Source organism: Mustela lutreola, chromosome 7 (assembly GCF_030435805.1).
Source record: "Mustela lutreola isolate mMusLut2 chromosome 7, mMusLut2.pri, whole genome shotgun sequence".
Classification (NCBI taxonomy): domain Eukaryota; kingdom Metazoa; phylum Chordata; class Mammalia; order Carnivora; family Mustelidae; genus Mustela; species Mustela lutreola.
Window position 1 is genome coordinate 98,039,444 of NC_081296.1, and position 19,237 is coordinate 98,058,680.

At 35.6% G+C, this 19,237-nt stretch overlaps 2 pseudogenes; both read left to right on the plus strand.

Moving 5' to 3' along the window:
- The first annotated feature begins 419 nt into the window (after positions 1 to 419).
- LOC131837224 (pre-mRNA-splicing regulator WTAP-like) lies at positions 420 to 875 on the plus strand (annotated as a pseudogene).
- A 7-nt stretch (positions 876 to 882) lies between these two features.
- Positions 883 to 19,237, plus strand: part of LOC131837225 (pre-mRNA-splicing regulator WTAP-like) — a 168,710-nt pseudogene continuing 150,355 nt past the window's right edge.

A 19,237-nucleotide genomic window follows, 5' to 3' on the forward strand; every position in this document is an offset into this window, starting at 1 on the left:
AGAATTTTATTTTTCAGGGGGGAATTAACACTGTTTTAAAGACTCCAAAGAGAAATCCAGTATCGCTGTACCTGGCTGGCTAGTCGGGTAAGCATCTGGCTTCAGTTCAGGTCATGATCCCAGGGTCCCAGGGTCAAGTCCCATATCAGTCTCCCCACCCAATGAGGAGTCTGCTTCTCCCTCTCCCTCTGCTCCTCTCCCTGCTCATGCTCCACTCTCCTGTTTATGCTCTCTTTCTCATGCTCACTCTGTCTCAAATAAATAAAATATTTTAAAATAATAAATAAATAAATATCCAATATAGGAAGAGGAGCACAAGGGATATGGCAGGAATAAGAGTTGGGGAGCTGGGGTAGCATGTCTGGTGGCCTGAGTTGCAAGCAAGCAGTGCTGTCTTGGCCTATGTGACTGGCGCTAGCATGGCTTCTGTCTGGAGAGGATGCAAGCTGACCATTGAGGAACCTCTTCTCAGAAAGTTTTAACTGAGTGAAATAGACTTCAGAATTATGGCATAAGATGAGTTAATTCTCAGATGGAAACAATAGGAAGTATATGTTTAAGCTTTGGAGGGCAAGTGCACAGATCTTAATTCTAATGATGTAACTGGCTTAAGGGAGTCTGAAGAAAAACTAAAGCCAGCAACAAGAGTCTGCACACAGGGAAAATAATCCTTGTAATGTGACTAGCAACCAAAGAGGAAGAGATACAAATGTATACTGCTCAAATCCAGTATGGCAAGCAAGTCTAGCAGCCAAGCATTGCCCAAATGAGATCAACAGATGTGGTAGACCCAGCAATCAACTTGTTTTTTTTTTTTTTTTCTAAGAATGAAAGGTGAATTGGAACAGACTAATGACAAACTGAAACAAGCCTGAAAAAACTATGTACTTGGAAGTTTATGCTAGAAGTAGTTAACAATCATACTCCCCAGTTGAGACTTCCCTGATTATCCCACTAGGAAAAGCTATAGTGGGACAGCTAAATACTCCTTTCCACAGTAGTATTTAGACTTTTTGAGGGGGAAAAAAAAAAAAAAAAAAACAGGCCATAGTCTTATACTTTCCAGCTTGAAATTGTTCATGTAAAACTTACCAGATGAACCTTGTGTTGTACTTTTTTCTCTTCCCTCACCCCTGGCTTCAGAGGCCTCTTGGTGAAGGACTATTCCAAAGAAGTAGCCACTTCAAAAACTTCCTTCTATCAGCTTTCCCAGGGATGTGTTTTACACCTTGAAGCAAAGTTGGCTTTACAGAAAAAAATACAGTGAGGAGCTTAAGCGCAGTGAGAATGAATTGAATTCTTCATCACTCAACTTGACAGAAGTAGAAGGTATGCTGAGCACCATTCTAGTTTTTCAGCAGCAACTGAAAGAGTCATGCCAGTAGTTGGCTCAGCACTAATAACAGGGGTTTCATGCTCCAGCCCCAAGTAACAGCAGAACTACATCTCCTGAGCCTGAATGACAGGCAGAGGCCACAGGTAAAGTTGGCTGGCCAGTGGACCAAGTAATGGCTGTTCCTCCTGGCAGAGGACATTTGGGTTCAGATTTCACAGGAAGAGGGACATAGCCAGAGATGACTTTCCTTCTTCTCCAGATAATGGTAATAAAGCTTCCAACAGCTCAGAAGGGAGAACTGGAAGAGGAGATAGTAGTTAGGCAGACCAACTCAATGCAGGGTATGGAAGTGTTGACTTTCGCACTGGCAGTGTTCAGTTTCGTAATATTTTTTTCCAACAAATTTTTGTACTGTGCCATTTAATTTGGGGGTGATTCTGTCCAGTGAATCAACACATATTTTATTACAATTTAATTTTTTTCAGGGTGTTTTTTTTTTCTTTTCATTTTTTTTCTTTCTTTGTTTCAATACCTTTGTCACTTTGGAAATTGTAACAGTTAATTACTTTGTTGCTAAAAGGACATTTTGTGTAGGGTCAAATTACTGTTATGTGACTTAATGTATAGTTATAAATGGAAATCTTTCCTTAAAGCATAACACAATTATGTTTATAAAAATTTCTGTCTATCCTAGGATCTGCACAGGATAAGGGCATTCTTACCCATGCTAGAGTTAGCTATTAGAATAGATGTAGGTTTATGACTGCCAACTTTGCCAGTATAATAGTTTTAATGTAAAATTTGGACTTGCTGATGGAGTCCTATTGTACTTTCAGGGTTAGATACAGTTTTCCCCATCATACATCTGTGCCTTTTCTCTTTAGGTGACTGAATGTTTAGGAAATTTATGTGTATAGTACTCAGTTTTTATGAACTGTTGTATCCTGTTAATGCATACTGCTCTATGATTCCAGTATATCTTACCTATACTGAACAAACCTAAATAAAATTTTTCATTGTAAAAAAGGAAGAAAGGAAGAAAAAAAGAAAGGAAGAAAGAAATCTGGTATACCCAACACTTACTTCTACTACTTGGTTGGATAGTAACAGAATTTCATGGAAGGGTGTGATAATACAGCCATTTGGGAATTGTTTTTGCAAGTAGAATTAAAACTTGTAAGATTCCAAAGAGGATAAGTAAATTAAGTACTACATTCACAATTGAAGGACTCTATTCACATGTATTTAAGACAAAAATTTCATTCTGCATCAAAATTTTAGCCTTTTACTCAAATTATATCAGTTGTTGAATATATTTTAAATAGAGTTTTAAAATATATCTTACTGACTGAATAAATACCAATTCTAAAGATTTTCTTTCAAAATTCTGAGTTTTTCAGAGTCCATAGTCTCTCAATACTGTTATGCTGAAAATAAATAAATAAAATAAATAAAATTAAAAAAAAAGAAAAGAAAATTCTGAGTTTTTAAAATATAGATTTACTTACATTTTCATTAGTCATTATTTTATCATATGCAACCAGAAGTGTTTTCTACAATGTGTGTTTTGTTTGTACAGGTTGAGTTTGTCCAGGGATACCTGGCTAGCTCAGTTGGTAGATCATGTGACTTTTGATCTCAGGGTCATGTGTTTGAGCCACATGTTGGTTATGGAGCCTACCTAAAATGTCAAAAAAAAAAAAAAAAAAGTCCAAAAGTAAAATGAAGGAAGTAATGAGGGAAAGTCGAGAGAAATTATGAATTAAAATAGTATTTAAATGCTTATTAACTCTACTGAAGAGAAAAAGCCTTTCCATCTACATATATGGTTAAAGGAAAATGTTTCTTTTTTTTAATGGAGATGTAATGGCCTAAAATATTATATTAGTTTCAGGTGATATTTGGAAATATTGCAAAATGATCACCACAATAGGTCTAGTTAACATTTATTGTCATACAGTTTTTTGCTTTGTTTTGTTTTTTTATGATGGTAACTTTCAAGATCTACTCTTTCAGCAACTTTCAAATACACTGTATAACTATAGTCACCATGCTGTACTTCACATCACCATGGCTTACTTATTTTATAAGAATCAAATTCCTAGGCCATTCACATTGAGAGTGATTATTGTTAGATATGTTTTTATTGACATCGTGTTACCTTTGAAGTCTTTCTTTCTGTAGGTTGTCTCTATATTTCTGTTCAATGCTATTCTTAGGATTTTTCCTCTTTTATAGAACCCCCCTTAATATTTCCTGCAATGTCAGCTTGATGGTTGCATAGTCTTTTAAGCCTTGCCGGTCTTGGAAACTCTTTATCTCTCCATCCATTTTAAATGTCAGTCTTGCTGGATAAAGTATTCTTGGCTGCATGTTCTTCTCATTCAGTGCCCTGAATATATCTTGCCAGCCCTTTCTGGCATGCCAGGTCTCTGTGGAAAAGTCTGACATTATTCTGATGGGCTTTCCTCTGTAAGTAAGGAGCATCTTTGTCCTAGCAGCTTTCAAGAGATTATATCTACAATTATGATTCCTTAGTTTGACTATCAGGTGCCTTGATGTTTTTCTGGAATCTATAATCTTGAGTGGAGACCGTTTGGCCTCTAGTACATGAACGCTGGTTCCATTCGCATAATTGGGAAAATTTTCTTGAAGAACTTGTTCCACTATATCTTCTAGACTTCTTTTTTTCTCCTTCCCTTCAGGGATTTTATAGGTAGTAACCTCTTCGATATCAGCCACAGCCACTTCTTTCAAGATATATCTCCAAAGGCAAAGGAACAAAATTAAAAATGAACTTTTGGGACTTCATCAAGATCAAAAGCTTCTGCACAGCAAATGAAACAGTCAACAAAACAAAGAGGCAACCCACGGAATGTGAGAAGATATTTGCAAATGACAGTACAGACAAAAGGCTGATATCCAGGATCTATAAAGAATTTCTCAAACTCAACACACACACAACAGATAATCATGTCAAAAAATGGTCAGAAGACATGAACAGACACTTCTCCAATGAAGACATACAAATGGCTATCAGACACATGAAAAAATGTTCACTAGCTATCAGGGAGATTCAAATTAAAACCACATTGAGATACCACCTTACACCAGTTAGAATGACCACAATTAGCAAGACAGGAAACAGCATGTGTTGGAGAGGGTGTGGAGAAAGAACCCTCTTACACTGTTGGTGGGAATGCAAGTTGGTGCAGCCAATTTGGAGAACAGTGTGGAGATTCCTCAGGAAATTAAAAATAGAGCTTCCCTGTGACCCTGCAGTTGCACTACTGGGTATTTCCCCCAAAGATATAGATGTAGTGAAAAGAAGGGCCATCTGTGCCCCAATGTTTATAGCAGCAATGGCCATGGTCGCCAAACTGTAGAAAGAACCAAGATGCCCTTCAATGGACGAATGAATAAGGAAGATGTGGTCCATATACATTAGGGAGTATTATGCCTCCATCAGAAAGGGTGAATACCCAACTTTTGTAGCAACATGGATGGGACTGGAAGAGATTATACTGAGTAAAATAAGTCAAGCAGAGAGAGTCAATTATCATATGGTTTCACTTATTTGTGGAGCTTAACAAATAGCATGGAGGACAAAGGGAGTTAGAGAGGAGAAGGGAGTTGGGGGAAATTGGAAGGGGGGGTGAACCATGAGAGACTATGGACTCTGAAAAACAATCTGAGGGTTTTGAAGGGGCGGGGGTTGGAGGTTGGGGGAACCAGGTGGTGGGTATTGGAGAGTGCATGGATTGCATGGAGCACTGGGTGTGGTGCAAAAACAATGAATACTGTTACGCTGAAAATAAATTTAAAAAAAAATTAAAAAAAGAATCAAATTCCTACACCAGAAAACATGAATAAGTGAAAACTGATTTTCTTTTTTTTTAATAATGGAATTTTCAAAGCAATTAAGAAACTTGAGATACCAGGTAAGGAAAAAGACAGGGATTAAACAGGTATTGTTTAAACATCTGCATTACCCAAAGGAGTCCACAGATTCAGTGCTATCCTGATAAAGGTAATATCAGCATTTTTTCACAGAGCTAGAACAAACAATCCTAAAATTTATATGGAACCACCAAAGACCCCCCCATAGTCAAAGTAATATTGAAAAAGAAAAGCAAAGTGGGAGACATCACAATCCTAGACTTCAAATTATATTGCAAAGCTATAATGATCAAGGCAGTACTGTACTGGCACAAAAACAGACACATAGATCAATGGAATGAAATAGAAAACCCAGAAATGGACCCACCTCTTTTGGGTCAACTAATCTTTGACAAAGCAAGAAAGACTACCCAACAGAAAAAAAGAGTATCCTCAACAAACAGGGCTGGGAAAACTGGACAGCTACATGCAAAAGAATGAAACTGGATCTCTTACTTATACCCTACGTAAAAATAAATTAAAAATGGATGGAAGACCTAAATGTGAGACAGGAAACTCAAAATCCTAGGGGAGAATACTAGTAGCATCCTCTTTGACCCTGGCTATAGCAACTTCTTACTAGACATGTCTCCTGAAGCAAAGGAAACAGAAACAAAGATGAACTATTGGGCCTTCATAAAGATAAAAGGCTTCTGCACAGTGAACGAAACAATCAACAAAATTAAAAGGTGATCAACAGAATGAGAGAAGGTATTTACAAATGACATCTGCTAAAGGGTTCGTACCCAAAAATCTATAAAGAATTTATCAATTTTAATGTATTATAGGACAAACTGCCCCACACCACTATGCCTATACCTCCACTGAATACTATTTTTATCCTTCTTCCTTTCTATATTGACATAATTTTCTGAAAATAATCAAGCAATGCTTATGTTGCTTGACACCATTCCTTTTTCTCTTCACTATTTGGTGTTTTGTAATCATCAGGATACTCGGCAAGTTTCGGTTTCCTCTTTTCCTTGGGGATTTTCCAGCAGCAGCCATCTCAAATGATAGGTGGTTACATCTGTATCGCTCTATGCAATCAATAGAATCACATCCAAAATATGTATCTCAGACTTTTCAGAAGCACGAGAGAACTGAAGGCTATATTGGATTGTGCCCTGGTGAAACCTGTGTTTTCTATTAAAGAGTAAACATGGATCAGTCAGCCAAATATGAAAGTCTATTTGCCACATGGCTGTTCTTAAATGTTTCCTGGGAGATGTCAGTGAATCTTCCTTGGGATCCTGTGTTTTTCTATAGTCAAAATTATTTTTTATCTAGTTCAGATGATCAGCCACACCCAGCACACAGAACAATGCATTCATTGCCAAACTCACTACATTTAATGAATGTTTTGCTTTCCAATATGTTAGCTTACTTTTGAGTTATGTATTTTAATTATGCATTTTAATCATTCCCAATTTGTGATAAGAAACAGTTTATTACCTTCATTTAAAGACCTTTCTTTTAAGGTGCTGCAGATAATAAAACTTAAACTACTCTCAACAACCAGTCATGGATACAACTTTCTTTTTTGTTCACTAATGTACATGTTAGGGAGAATACTGTCTACTGATGAGTTCCAGAAATTCTCCATGAGCAATCTTCAGAGATTGGTACCATAAATGTGCACAGTGGCTAATGTTGATATTTGCTAGTTCTTTCTCACTGGTGCTTCTGATGAAATTAATAAATGTCTTTTGTGGAATATATGGATGTTTTTAAAAAATGGAGCCTTGAGTTGTATCTGTTTGAATTTGCCAGTATTTCTGAATAAACACATTTTGATTTTCAGTTGTTTCTATTTATTTCTATCCATATACATTTAAAACAAAAAATGTTAAAGGTGTTAGGGTGGAAAATTTTATCAATGTTCCCTTTTCCAGCATATCAGGTATTATTTCTTCAGATTTCCATTAGATCTTTCATCATTTATATAGACTTCTAAAATTAAAATTTACTTTTATTTGTATTATCCACATTCTTCTATTTATTTCTTTGTTCTATCAAAAACTGCATTAAATTTAACTCAACAGAGAAAAACTGTCTATCAGATACCATATTTTAGGCCACAGAAATATAAAATATTAGTTTAGCACTTGTATTTTTTACATTTATCCAAACAATTACAAATAACTACTGAATTGTATCTACAATCATGCAGCAAGTAAAACGATATATTTTAAAATTTGATAGGTAGTAATCAAATAAACATTTATATTTTGTGATGAAGTATGATGGAACTCTTTTTTAAAATAGGAATCTTTTGTAAAAGTTGTGCTGGTTACAGGATTTAAAGGAATATATAGAGATATATTGCTTTATGATTTTGTTTAAGTAGAATCTTTATAATAATAGATTGCATTATAATTGGGTATAGTACATGTTATTCCCTACACTTTAGAGTTATTCACATGGTGAATGTTTCATAATCTAGAAACAGAAATGGAGAGAGTACACAGATGGAGATGCTCCCTTGGGTAGAGCACTTGAACACTGGTGTGACACTCTGTATACAATGGATAACATCACAGGAATGGCCATTAAGTTTTACAACATAAATTTAGCAACTCAGTTTTATAAACAGTATGATTCTTAGGTCTTTACCACCTCTTCAGCTGGAATATGTTATAAAGATAATTTGATTTCCTTCAACCCAATTTTAATAATCAGTCCTGTCTTTTTTTTTTCCTTTTTTGTATTACTATTTAAATAAAATTCAAACTATGGGGAGGTCTTTTATTTTAAAAAATAGTCAATAGATGAACAATAAATTATCAAATATTCATTTGTTTGGATATACAATGTGATGTTGGTTAAATTGTCTTTTATTTAAGGTTATCCTGAAATGTGGAGTTGTGAAATGTGCTGTAAACTACAAATTACCCATTTTGCTACAAATAAAATTAATTCCATTTATTTACTGAAATTCTCTACCTATAACCAATAAATCTGTAAATAAACAGGATACTGAATTCATAAAACATGTTTATAAAGTAAATGGGAAGGTGGTAGGACTAAATACGCAATTACAAGGCATAGAACTGCGTGATAGCAATAACAGTATCTATGATTAGGAAGTTTCTATGCAGGGAATTAATCAAATCATCAATAATGGAAACAAAAACTTTAAAAACTCTGTCAGAACCAAGGCCACCATCTGAATGTGAAACATAACAATAAGAGCTGTCAAATTATCTTCCCATTAGAGTAAATGTGGTATTTTGACATTTGAGAAATGGCTATACTTAATTGGAGGAATTTTGTATATACTATTATAGAAGATGAATCCATAGTTGGGTTATAATTTGAGTGACTAAGTAATAATTGTATAAAGGAAATGACATGGTTTTCACAGAAACCTCAAACTTCTAATATTCCTTTGATTTTTTTATATATTTCAGGTTGTCTCCAGAGTTACTTGAAGAGGTAGTGCACATGGTCAATTAACACAGGTATTTTCATTCACTTGTGGTTCACATTCTTAAAGTGGAATTTTGAAGTATCAGACTTGAGGAGTTATTCAGAAAGAACCAACTGGTTCCTTGGTTCATGTGCTGTGATTACTAAACTATCTCCTGCATATCTACTGATTAACCTTGTAACAGGTTACCTTCTGTAATTTTGAACAGAATGAGACTTAACAGAACTTAACTTTAGTTCTCTAGCCCAATAACCTTGTGACAAACTTGGCCTTCATCTGCCAGGTACAATCCACACAAATAATAGTGATCATTCATTTGGCATCATACTTTAAATGAAAAAGGAGTATCGTTCACAATGAATGAGTTTATGTATTATTTATATTTATATTATATATATACTATTTATATGTATTTGAATTATTTCATTTATAAGCATTAGGTGGATTTAGGAGAAATTATGAGAAGAATCATAATTTGCTTATCATCTTCCCATATACTCTAACAGAACTGGTAATTAGAAATGACAGCCATTTTTTTAAATTCTTTTTTTCTTTACCTCTATTCTTTAAATATAGGCAGTTGAATGAAGAATGCTATATTTACTATATAGTAAAGAATACTATATTTTAATTTTTCATTGAAATTCACATCATATCCAACTTCTTTATATAGTTTCTACTTTTTAAAAATTTAATTTCTTTGCTGTGTAACAGATTTCATTGTTTATGCACCACACCCAGTGCTCCATGAAATACATGCCCTCCATAATACCCACCCCCAGGTTCCCCAACCTCCCATCCCCCTCCCTTTCAAAACCCTCAGATTGTTTTTCAGAGTCCATAATCTCTCATGGTTCATCTCCCCGTCCAATTTCCCTCAACTCCCTTTTCCTCTCCATCTCCCCAGGTCCTCTGTGTTATTTGTTATGCTCCACAAATAAGTGAAATCATATGATAATTGCCTCTCTCTGCTTGACTTATTTCAGTCCCATCCATGTTGATACAAAAGTTGGGCTTTCATCCTTTCTGATGGAGGCATAATACTCCAGAGTGTATATGGACCACATCTTCCTTATCCATTCATCCGTTGAAGGGTATCTTGGTCCTTTCCACAGTTTGGTGACTGTGGTCATTGCTGCTATGAACATTGGGGTACAGATGGCCCTTCTTTTCACTACATCTGTATCTTTTGGGTAGTGTAGTTTCAGGGTCATAGGAAAGTTCTATTTTTAATTTCTTAAGGAATCTCCACACTGTTCTCCAAATTGGCTGCACTAACTTGCATTCCCACCAACAGTGTAAGAGGGTTCCCCTTTCTCCACATCCTCTCCAACACACGTTGTTTCCTGTCTTGCTAATTGTGGCCATTCTAACTGATGTTAGGTGGTATCTCAATGTGGTTTTGATTCGAATCTCCCCGATGGCTAGTGATGATGAACATTTTTTCATGTGTCTGATAGCCATTTGTATGTCTTCATTGGAGAATGTCTGTTCATTTCTTCTGCCCATTTTTTGACATGATTGTCTGTTTTGTGTGTGTTGAGTTTGAGAAATTCTTTATAGATCCTGGATATCAGCCTTTTGTCTGTACTGTCATTTGCAAATATCTTCTCCCATTCCGTGGGTTGCCTCTTTGTTTTGTTGACGGTTTCATTTGCTGTGCAGAAGCTTTTGATCTTGATGAAGTCCCAGAAGTTTATTTTTGCTTTTGTTTCCTTTGCCTTTGGAGACATATCTTGAAAGAGGTTTTTGTGGCTGATATCGAAGAGGTTACTGCCTATGTTCTTCTCTATGATTCTGATGGATTCCTGTCTCACTTTGAGGTCTTTTGTCCATTTCGAGTTTATCTTTATGTACGGTGTAAGAGAATGGTCAATTTTCACTCTCCTACATATAGCTGTCCAATTTTCCCAGCACCATTTATTGAAGAGACTGTCTTTTCCCCACTATATATATTTTCCTGCTTTGTCGAAGATTATTTGACCACAGAGTAGAGGGTCCATATCTGGGCTCTCTACTCTGTTCTACTGGTTTATGTGTCTATTTTTATGCCAGTACCATGCAGTCTTGGTGATCACAGCTTTGTAGTACAGCTTGAAATCAGGTAACGTGATGCTGCCAGTTTTGTTTTTCTTTTTCAACATTTCCTTAGCAATTCAGGATCTCTTCTGATTTCATACAAATTTTAGGATTATTTGCTCCAGCTCTTTGAAAAATACCAGTAGAATTTTGATCAGAATGGCATTAAAAGTATAGATTGCTCTAGGCAGTATAGACATTTTAACAATGTTTATTCTTCTTATTCTTCTTCTTAATATTTATTCTGTAGTTTCTTGAGTACAGATCCTTTACCTCTTTGGTTAGGTTTATTCCCAGGTATCTTATGGTTCATGGTGATATAGTAAATGGAATTGATTCTCTAATTTCCCTTTCTGTGTTTTCATTGTTAGTGTACAAGAAAACAACTGATTTCTGTACATTGACTTTGTATCCTGCCACATTACTGAATTGCTGTATGAGTTCTAGTAGTTTGGGGGTGGAGTCTTTTGGGTTTTCCATATAAAGTATTGATGGGGTCCATTATCAAAGGAATGAGACTGAGACAAAGTGAAAATTATGCAAAGCTTTATTCGATGTCAAGCATTAGAAGTCAGACTGACTGGCCAGGGCTGCCTCCAAAAAGAAAGACACCCCCCCCTTGTTCTTACAGGCTAGTTTTATAGGGCACAACCACAGATTTCTACATATGTGGCTTTGGCTGATTGGATGTCTCTTACCTGTCTGGCCTTATTTTAGGTGTATGTTTTAGCAATGGTAACCCGGAACCTATATCAGTAACTGCTGAGGCGTTTATTAAACAACAAAATGGCTACCTGGCAACATGGAGTCACTAGGTCTAAGCAGGCCCAGGCAGGCCCAGGGGTTTAACAGGTTTTTTTTTTTTTTTTTAAGATTTTTATCTATTTATTTGATAGACAGAGAGAGATCACAAGTAGGCAGAAGACAGGCAGAGAGAGGGGGGGAAGTAGGCTCCCCGCCAAGCAGAGAGCCCGATGTGGGGCTCAATCCCAGGACCCTGAGATCATGACCTGAGCCAAAGGCAGAGGCTTAAACCACTGAGCCACCCAGGCACCCCGGGGTTTAACAGGTTTTAACATGGAATCGGCCCCAACAGTATCATCTCATCTGTGATGAGAGAGAGTTTGATTTCTTCATTGCCAATTTGGATACCTTTTATTTCTCTTTATTGTCTGACTGTTGTTGCTAGGACTTCTAATACTTTGTTGAACAAGAGTGGTGAGAGTGGGCATCCTTGTGTTCCTGATCTAAACTGGAAGGCTGTGAGCTTTTTCCCATTGAGGATGATATTTGCTGTGGGTTATTCATAGATTTTATGAAGTTGAGGAATGTTCCCTCTATCCCTATACTTTGAAGCGTGTTAATCAGGAACAGATGCTGGATTTTGTCAAATGCTTATTCTACATCAATTGAGAGGACCATGTGGTTCTTCTCTTTTCTCTTATTGATTCGTTCTATCACATTGATTGATTTACGAATGTTGAACCATCCCTGCAACCCAGGGATGACTCCTACCTGGCCATGGTAGATAATCTTTTTAATGTGCTGTTGGATCCTATTCGCTAGGATCTTGTTGAGAATCTTAGCATCCATATTCATCAGTGATATTGGTCTGAAATTCTCCTTTTTGGTGGGATCTTTGCCTGGTTTGGGGATCAGGGTAACGCTGGCTTCATAAAAAGAGTCTGGAAGTTTTCCTTCTGCTTCAATTTTTTGAAACAGCTTCAGGAGAATAGGTGTTATTTCTTCTTTGAAAGTTTGGTAGAATTCCCCAGGGAATCCATCAGGTCCTGGGCTCTTGCGTTTTGGGAGGTTTTTGATCACTCCTTCAATCTCATTACTAGATATCGGTCTATTCAGGTTGCCAATTTCTTCCTGGTTCAAGTTTGGAAGTTTATAGTTTTCCAGGAATGCATCCATTTCATCTAGGTTGCTTAACTTATTGGCATATAACTGTTGATAATAACTTCTGATGATTGTTTCTATTTCCTTGGTGTTAGTTGTGATCTCTCCCTTTCATTCATAATTTTATTAATATGGGCATTCTCTCTTTTCTTTTGGATTAGTTTGGCCAATGGTTTATCGATCTAATTGATTCTTTCAAAAAATCAGCATTATGATCTGAGAATATGCAGGGAATAATCTCAGTATTTTGGTATCGGTTGAGCCCTGATTTGTGACCCAGTATGTGGTCTATTCTGGAGAAGGTTACATGTGCACTTGAGAAGAATGAGTATTCTGTTGTTTTAGGGTAGAATGTTCTGTATATATCGATGAGGTCCATCTGGTCCAATGTGTCATTCAATGCTCTTGTTTCTTTATTGATTTTCTCCTTGGATTACCTATTACTGAGAGTGACATGTTAAGATCTACTATTAATGTATTCATATCAATATGACTCTTTATCTTGATTAACAGTTTTCTTATGTAATTGGCTGCTCCCATATTGGAGGCATAAATATTTACAATTGTTAGATCTTCTTGGTGGATAGTCCCTTTAAGAGCTATGTAGTGTCCTTCTTTTTCTTTGACTACAGTCTTTAGTTTAAAATCTAACTTATTTGATATAAGAATTGCTACTCCAGCCTTCTTTTGAGGCCCATTGGCATGAAAGATGCTTCTCCATCCCTTCACTTTCAGTCTGTATGTATCTTTAGGTTCAAAATGGGTCTCTTGTAGACAACATATGGATGGGTCCTGTTGTTTTATCTAATCTGCAACCCTGTGTCATTTTATGGGCACATTTAGGCCATTCACATTGAGAATGATTATTGAGAGATGTGTTTTATTGACATCATCATGTTACCTGTGAAGTCTTTGTTTCTATAGATTGTCTCCATATATTATTGTTCAATGCTATTCTTAGGATTTTTCCTGTTTTATAGAACCCCCCTTAGTTTCTACTTTTGAGATAACAGATCATACTGCATTGGTATCAATATAGGACTAGATAGAGGTTGTCTGTAAGAATGTGTAGACAATAGGATTATACTGTTTTTCTCCATTATATTAGAGATGAAGATGCCATACTAGTTCAAAAATTCCCAACTAAGAAATTACATGTTAAAATGTATTCTGTGGTGATGTATTTCTCTCTTATTATTAGGAGAATTTAATAACCAAATTTATTATTTGGTTATTCAAGAGAATTGAATAAGAAAATTAAGGTTATTTGGTTGTGTTAATTTAAGTAATAGATCTTCCTTTTCAACATGCTAATACAAGTTCACACTTTTGAACTGTAGTGTTTACTGTAATGTAAATGCCAAAATATATGAGTTATCTTCTGCTAAAAATTTTATTTTAAAAGTAATATCTATTTTAACAAAATGTGAAAAAATCAGAATCTACATTTAGATGTATCTGTACAACTAGTGCTCAGGATAGGGTTTAACAGCAAGGGGTCCGTCTATGAATCTCAACTCTACATTTATTGCTTATTGAACTGTGAAAAAAAATGAACCAATCAAATAGACATTTTGGGAGTGTTTGATTGAGTATGATGTATATGATATGCAATAAAATATAATTTAATGTTGCCATTATTTGAAACGGTAAACTAGTTAAGGAAATTTACAGATTTATAGTAGTAACTTTAAGATAACTAAAAAATTTTACTTGTGTTAAATTTTTACATTCCTTTTTCACTGTTTCTGGCTGGGGATTTCTCATGACATTGCATGGATAGAGTTGTTGCAGACAGAGGATCCTTTCAAAGACTTCTTTAGTCAACTATCTGGTTCTGAACTGGGAAGACTTGAACATCTGGGAGCTAGAGGAGATTACACTGCTTGTATGTCTCTCTCTATCTGTCCTGTCTATTTGCTTTCTCCAACAAGACAGCTTCAGGGGAATCAAACATTCTCCACAAATACTCAGGGCTTGGTAGGCATAAATCCTAATGGAGAAAGACCTGAGAGAAACCTGTTGGCAAATGTCCAACAGCATCATCTCTACTACCTTTTCTCTTTTACAAGTGCATCAATATGCTGGCCCATTTTTGGAAAGTGAGAAGTTAGACTCTAGTTTTTGTGAAAAGATTGTCCAAAAAAGAAATGCTGATGAGTTTTAAAATCACCATTGTCTGCCATCTGCCCACAAATTATTTATATTCCTTCCATATTCACAGTAAACTCTCCTCCCCTCAACTGACCAGTGAAATTGTATCTTTTATTGCATCAGGCATAGGCTCAGATTCCAGCATCTCATCTTTTCAATCAGGTTCAGGTATAGAGAAAGCAGTATGGATGCCATTCCCTGAGTTCAGCAACTTAAGTCCAGTTCTTCGAATGTGAGCCTTAATCTAAGGAGACAGTTATGCTCTCCATCCCCACCACACCAAAGAGACAACAGTGGGACAGGAATAAGGTAAGTGCTATAGTCTCTTCATCTTAAAATCAGCATGTGAGGGGAAACAGAAGGCAAACAAAAGTCATTGTGGTGGTAGAAGGAACCATTTTTAAAGAATGGTATAGCATGACTTTCATTTGTTTTCAAAAGTATGGACGAGAAATCGGAAATAAAATCCTATCAGATAAGAAAAAAATGAAGACTATTTGGATAACTATTCCTTAAACTGAGCCCTGGACTACATGCTTCAGAATAAACCAAGATACTTAAAAATAAAAATACAGATGTCTACATTTCAGCACTGTTCTAATGAAACATATTTTTTATTTGGAACCTGGTTATTTCATTTTTAGCAAGGCCATGAGGTGATGATTTTGTAAATTACAGAGACACACTGAATAGAGCTAATGCATATATTTCAAAGATTTTAAAAATGAAGAAAATTAAAGTTTTAACAAGTATAAATTCTATATAAAAACAAACAAAACAGTAATACTATGGAACCAGATCATGTTGGTGGGCATTTTTTTAAAACAATGGGATAGTTTAAATCTCATTAATTTTTTATATTGAATTTGAGATGGGAGTGCTAAAAGTAAGGAAAAACATTGAACTATATGAGGTGATTACATAAATGCATGTCAGACAGGAAGCATCGCTCTTGATTCTGAGAAAATTATGTTATCACAATTCATTGTCAATATTAAAAATAAAAACGGATTTTAGTGCTAAAATTATAAATTGTTTGGATAATAATGTCTATAGATGATGGCAGAGAAACAATAAAAATATTAAAACAGACTAAAAAGTCAAAATAACTTATATTTTAAAGTAAATGTGAGGGCTGCCTGGGCAGATCAGTTGGTTAAGTATCCAACTCTTCATTTTTGCTCAGGTTGTGAATTCAGGGTTATGAGATAGAACCCTGTGTCAGGCTCCTCACAGGGCATGGAGCCTGCTTAAGATTCTCTCTGCCTCTCCCACTGCCCTCCCCCATTTGCCTGTGAAAAACAAGAAGTGAATGTGAAAGATACATAGCAACTATATATAAAGAAATACATTATTTTATATAAAATTCTTAGCTCTTGAGTAGCACCAAAAATACAATGAAAGAAAAGTATCAATGTAGTACAGAAATTTAAAAAATTCATTCTATTTGTTAGGGGCACCTGAGTAGGTCTAAGTCTGTTAAGTCTCCACATTTTGGTTTTGGCTCAGGTCATGATCTCAGGGTCCAGGGATCGAGCCTGACATGGGCTCCACACTCAGTGCAGAGTTTGCTTCTCTCTTTCCTTCCCCCTCTGACCCTCTACTACCTGCCCCCACTGTGTACATGTATACATGTATGCTGTCTCTCAAATAAATGCATAAAATCTTTTTTAACAATTTCATTCTACTTGTTCCAAGTATCCAATGAGAAAGACAGTACAGAGGGGAGAAAAAGCAATTTCAGTTTTCCAGAAAAGTAGTAGATAAGTCTTATGGATACAATAATAAATATAGTTCATGGGAACAAGGAGAAATTTTAAAGAAAAAAATCTCTTTAGTGTGAAATTTAGCTAGAAATATAGAAGTTATATTCAACCTATGCCAAGTAGAGAGCAATTAGAGCCTAAGGCAACCTATTCTCTCTGGTTACACAGAGTTGGTCTCAATGAATTTTCCAGAGAGTTAATAAAAATATACAAAACCAAGAAATACAGTATAATAAACTCACCCCAAAAATTCACAGGAAGAGTAGATTTCTAATGATGATTTGTAGGACAACTGTAAGAATATGTGTAATCTTCAGTGTGACTACAGGTAACATGGCTTGTAGGGAGAAACTACAGCAAACCATTGGGAAAGAAGCAAGATAAGAAGAATGGCAAAAAACGGAAAGAATTTGGCATCAATATTTGCAGCTTTATATGGAAAAATACAGAACTAAAGATGTCTGTTAAACAATAAAAATTGGTATGTTGGAAGATGAAAAAAGACTTTAAGCATAAGACTTAATCGGATAACCTCAAAATGTTTGAATTCAAGTATTTGAATTCAGAATATTCAAGATAAGGTATAGAATGTGTTCAGTCTTGTGAAAGGGAAATTGAGGATTACATTTCTGGTATAGCAAGAACAAAAACCCTAGTATCAATAATAAGAAGGAAGCATAAATGGGTTTTGTCCTAGATATTATTAGCAAAACCTAATCCAGGAGTGTATAGTTAATGTCGTTTAAAGTTATAGTGGTGACCTGAATAATTTTCCCAAACTATACAGAATAATTGTTTTCCAAGATTGTGAAATTATACTATCAAAACCTAATTTTTATCTGTTATTAGTCTCAGTCTCATTATAATCACCTATGAATTTGAGGGTATTTGGTCAGAGCAACATGGTCCGTAGAAATGGTCAACGAACACTGTCATAAAAACTGAAAAGTGAGTTTCTCCCAGTTGACCATACATTATATTACAGAGCATCTCAAAAAGATGCAGAGATTTGGCTTGTATTAAGTGATATTGAGGCATGGTTTTACTTTAGGTGAAGTACTGCCAGAAAACAGGATCAATAGTCTATTTTTATATGGAAGTGGAAGAATTGAAGCAGGGCTAAAGCTGAATTTAGTAAAGAAGCTAAGAAAGATATATGTTTATATAGACATTTATATAGATGTATGCTGAGAGAGAAAATCAGTTTTATGGCCTTCATGTTTTTTATCTATGTTTAGACATAGTTTGTCTTGTTTTAACTCTCTCCGTCCTAATTATGAGTAACCTTCATGGATAATAGTGTTCTGTAAAAATATCTGTGATCATCAGGAGAGCACTGTGTGCTCTCTCTTAGTGCTAGGCCACTTACTTACCACTGACAGTAGTGGGAGTTTTTTATTTTCCCTCTTTCTCACATATAAACAACAACCAAGAAGTGTCTTCAGAATATGAGTGTGTGTGTGTGAATTTAAATCTGATGCCATGTGGATAAATGGTAAATATCTTAGATCTTCTCACCCCAGGATAAGTCCATGAGTTCAGTTCTCTCTCAAACAATCCAGTCCTGACATTGGAAGCAGTTGGGGTCAATGCAACTCTTTGTCTTTTTCTGTCTTTTGTTATCTCTGTTACTAATAACACCTCATGTAGAATTATAAAATATAAATTATAAAATATAAAATAAAAATGACAGAAAATCCAGCTTATAGAAATATATTTGAGTAATTGTAGCATCTTGGCTTGAATTGCTTTAGCATTTACGAGAGCAACAAGGAAGAGTTTATATATATATATTTTAATTTTATTTACTTATTTGACAGAGAGAGAGATCACAAGCAGGCAGATAGGCTGACAGAGAGAGGGGTGGGGGGAAGCAGGATCCCTGCTGAGCAGAGAGCCCAATGTGGACTCGATCCCAGGTCCCTGAGATCATGACCTGAGCTGAAGGCAGAGGCTTAACCCACTGAGCCACACAGGTGCCCCAAAGAGTTTGTATTTTAACATTGTAATTTTACTACATCATTATTATAATACCTCCCTGTTTCCAATTTATTACAGAACTGCATATGTTGGCACACAACTTGTTTTGATGGTGTTCTTTTCTCTCATATGTATATACATCTGTATGAAAATTTCATGGAGAACTTTTTTAAGTAGTTATGGTATGATCGGGAAACACAGTTACTTTGTTCTTATTGTTAATAGTGTCTACCTCCAAGTAATGATTTTACAGAGAAATCTTGAGGGGAGAGTCTCAGAAAGGTTACTGAGATGAAGGGAGTGTTTTTAATATAATGAAACAATGTAAACTTACATATATGTAAGCTAGTGAAATAATGCCAATAGTGAACTACCTCAGTGGGAACAGAAACACAGACTCAGAGATGAATATAAAAACAAGACAGAACACAGACATCAAAAAGGCAGGACTTCCCACCACACATGAAATGGATTTTGAACAAATTATATTTGGATCTCAAAGGACAGGGTACCGGAGCTGACAACCAGGTTATACACCTGAGATCCCCTGAGGATGGTGCTGTAAACAACCATCTTTAATGTAATTATCTCCCTAGAATTGAGCCAGGACAATATTTTTATTATGACTGACAAACTTTAAATACC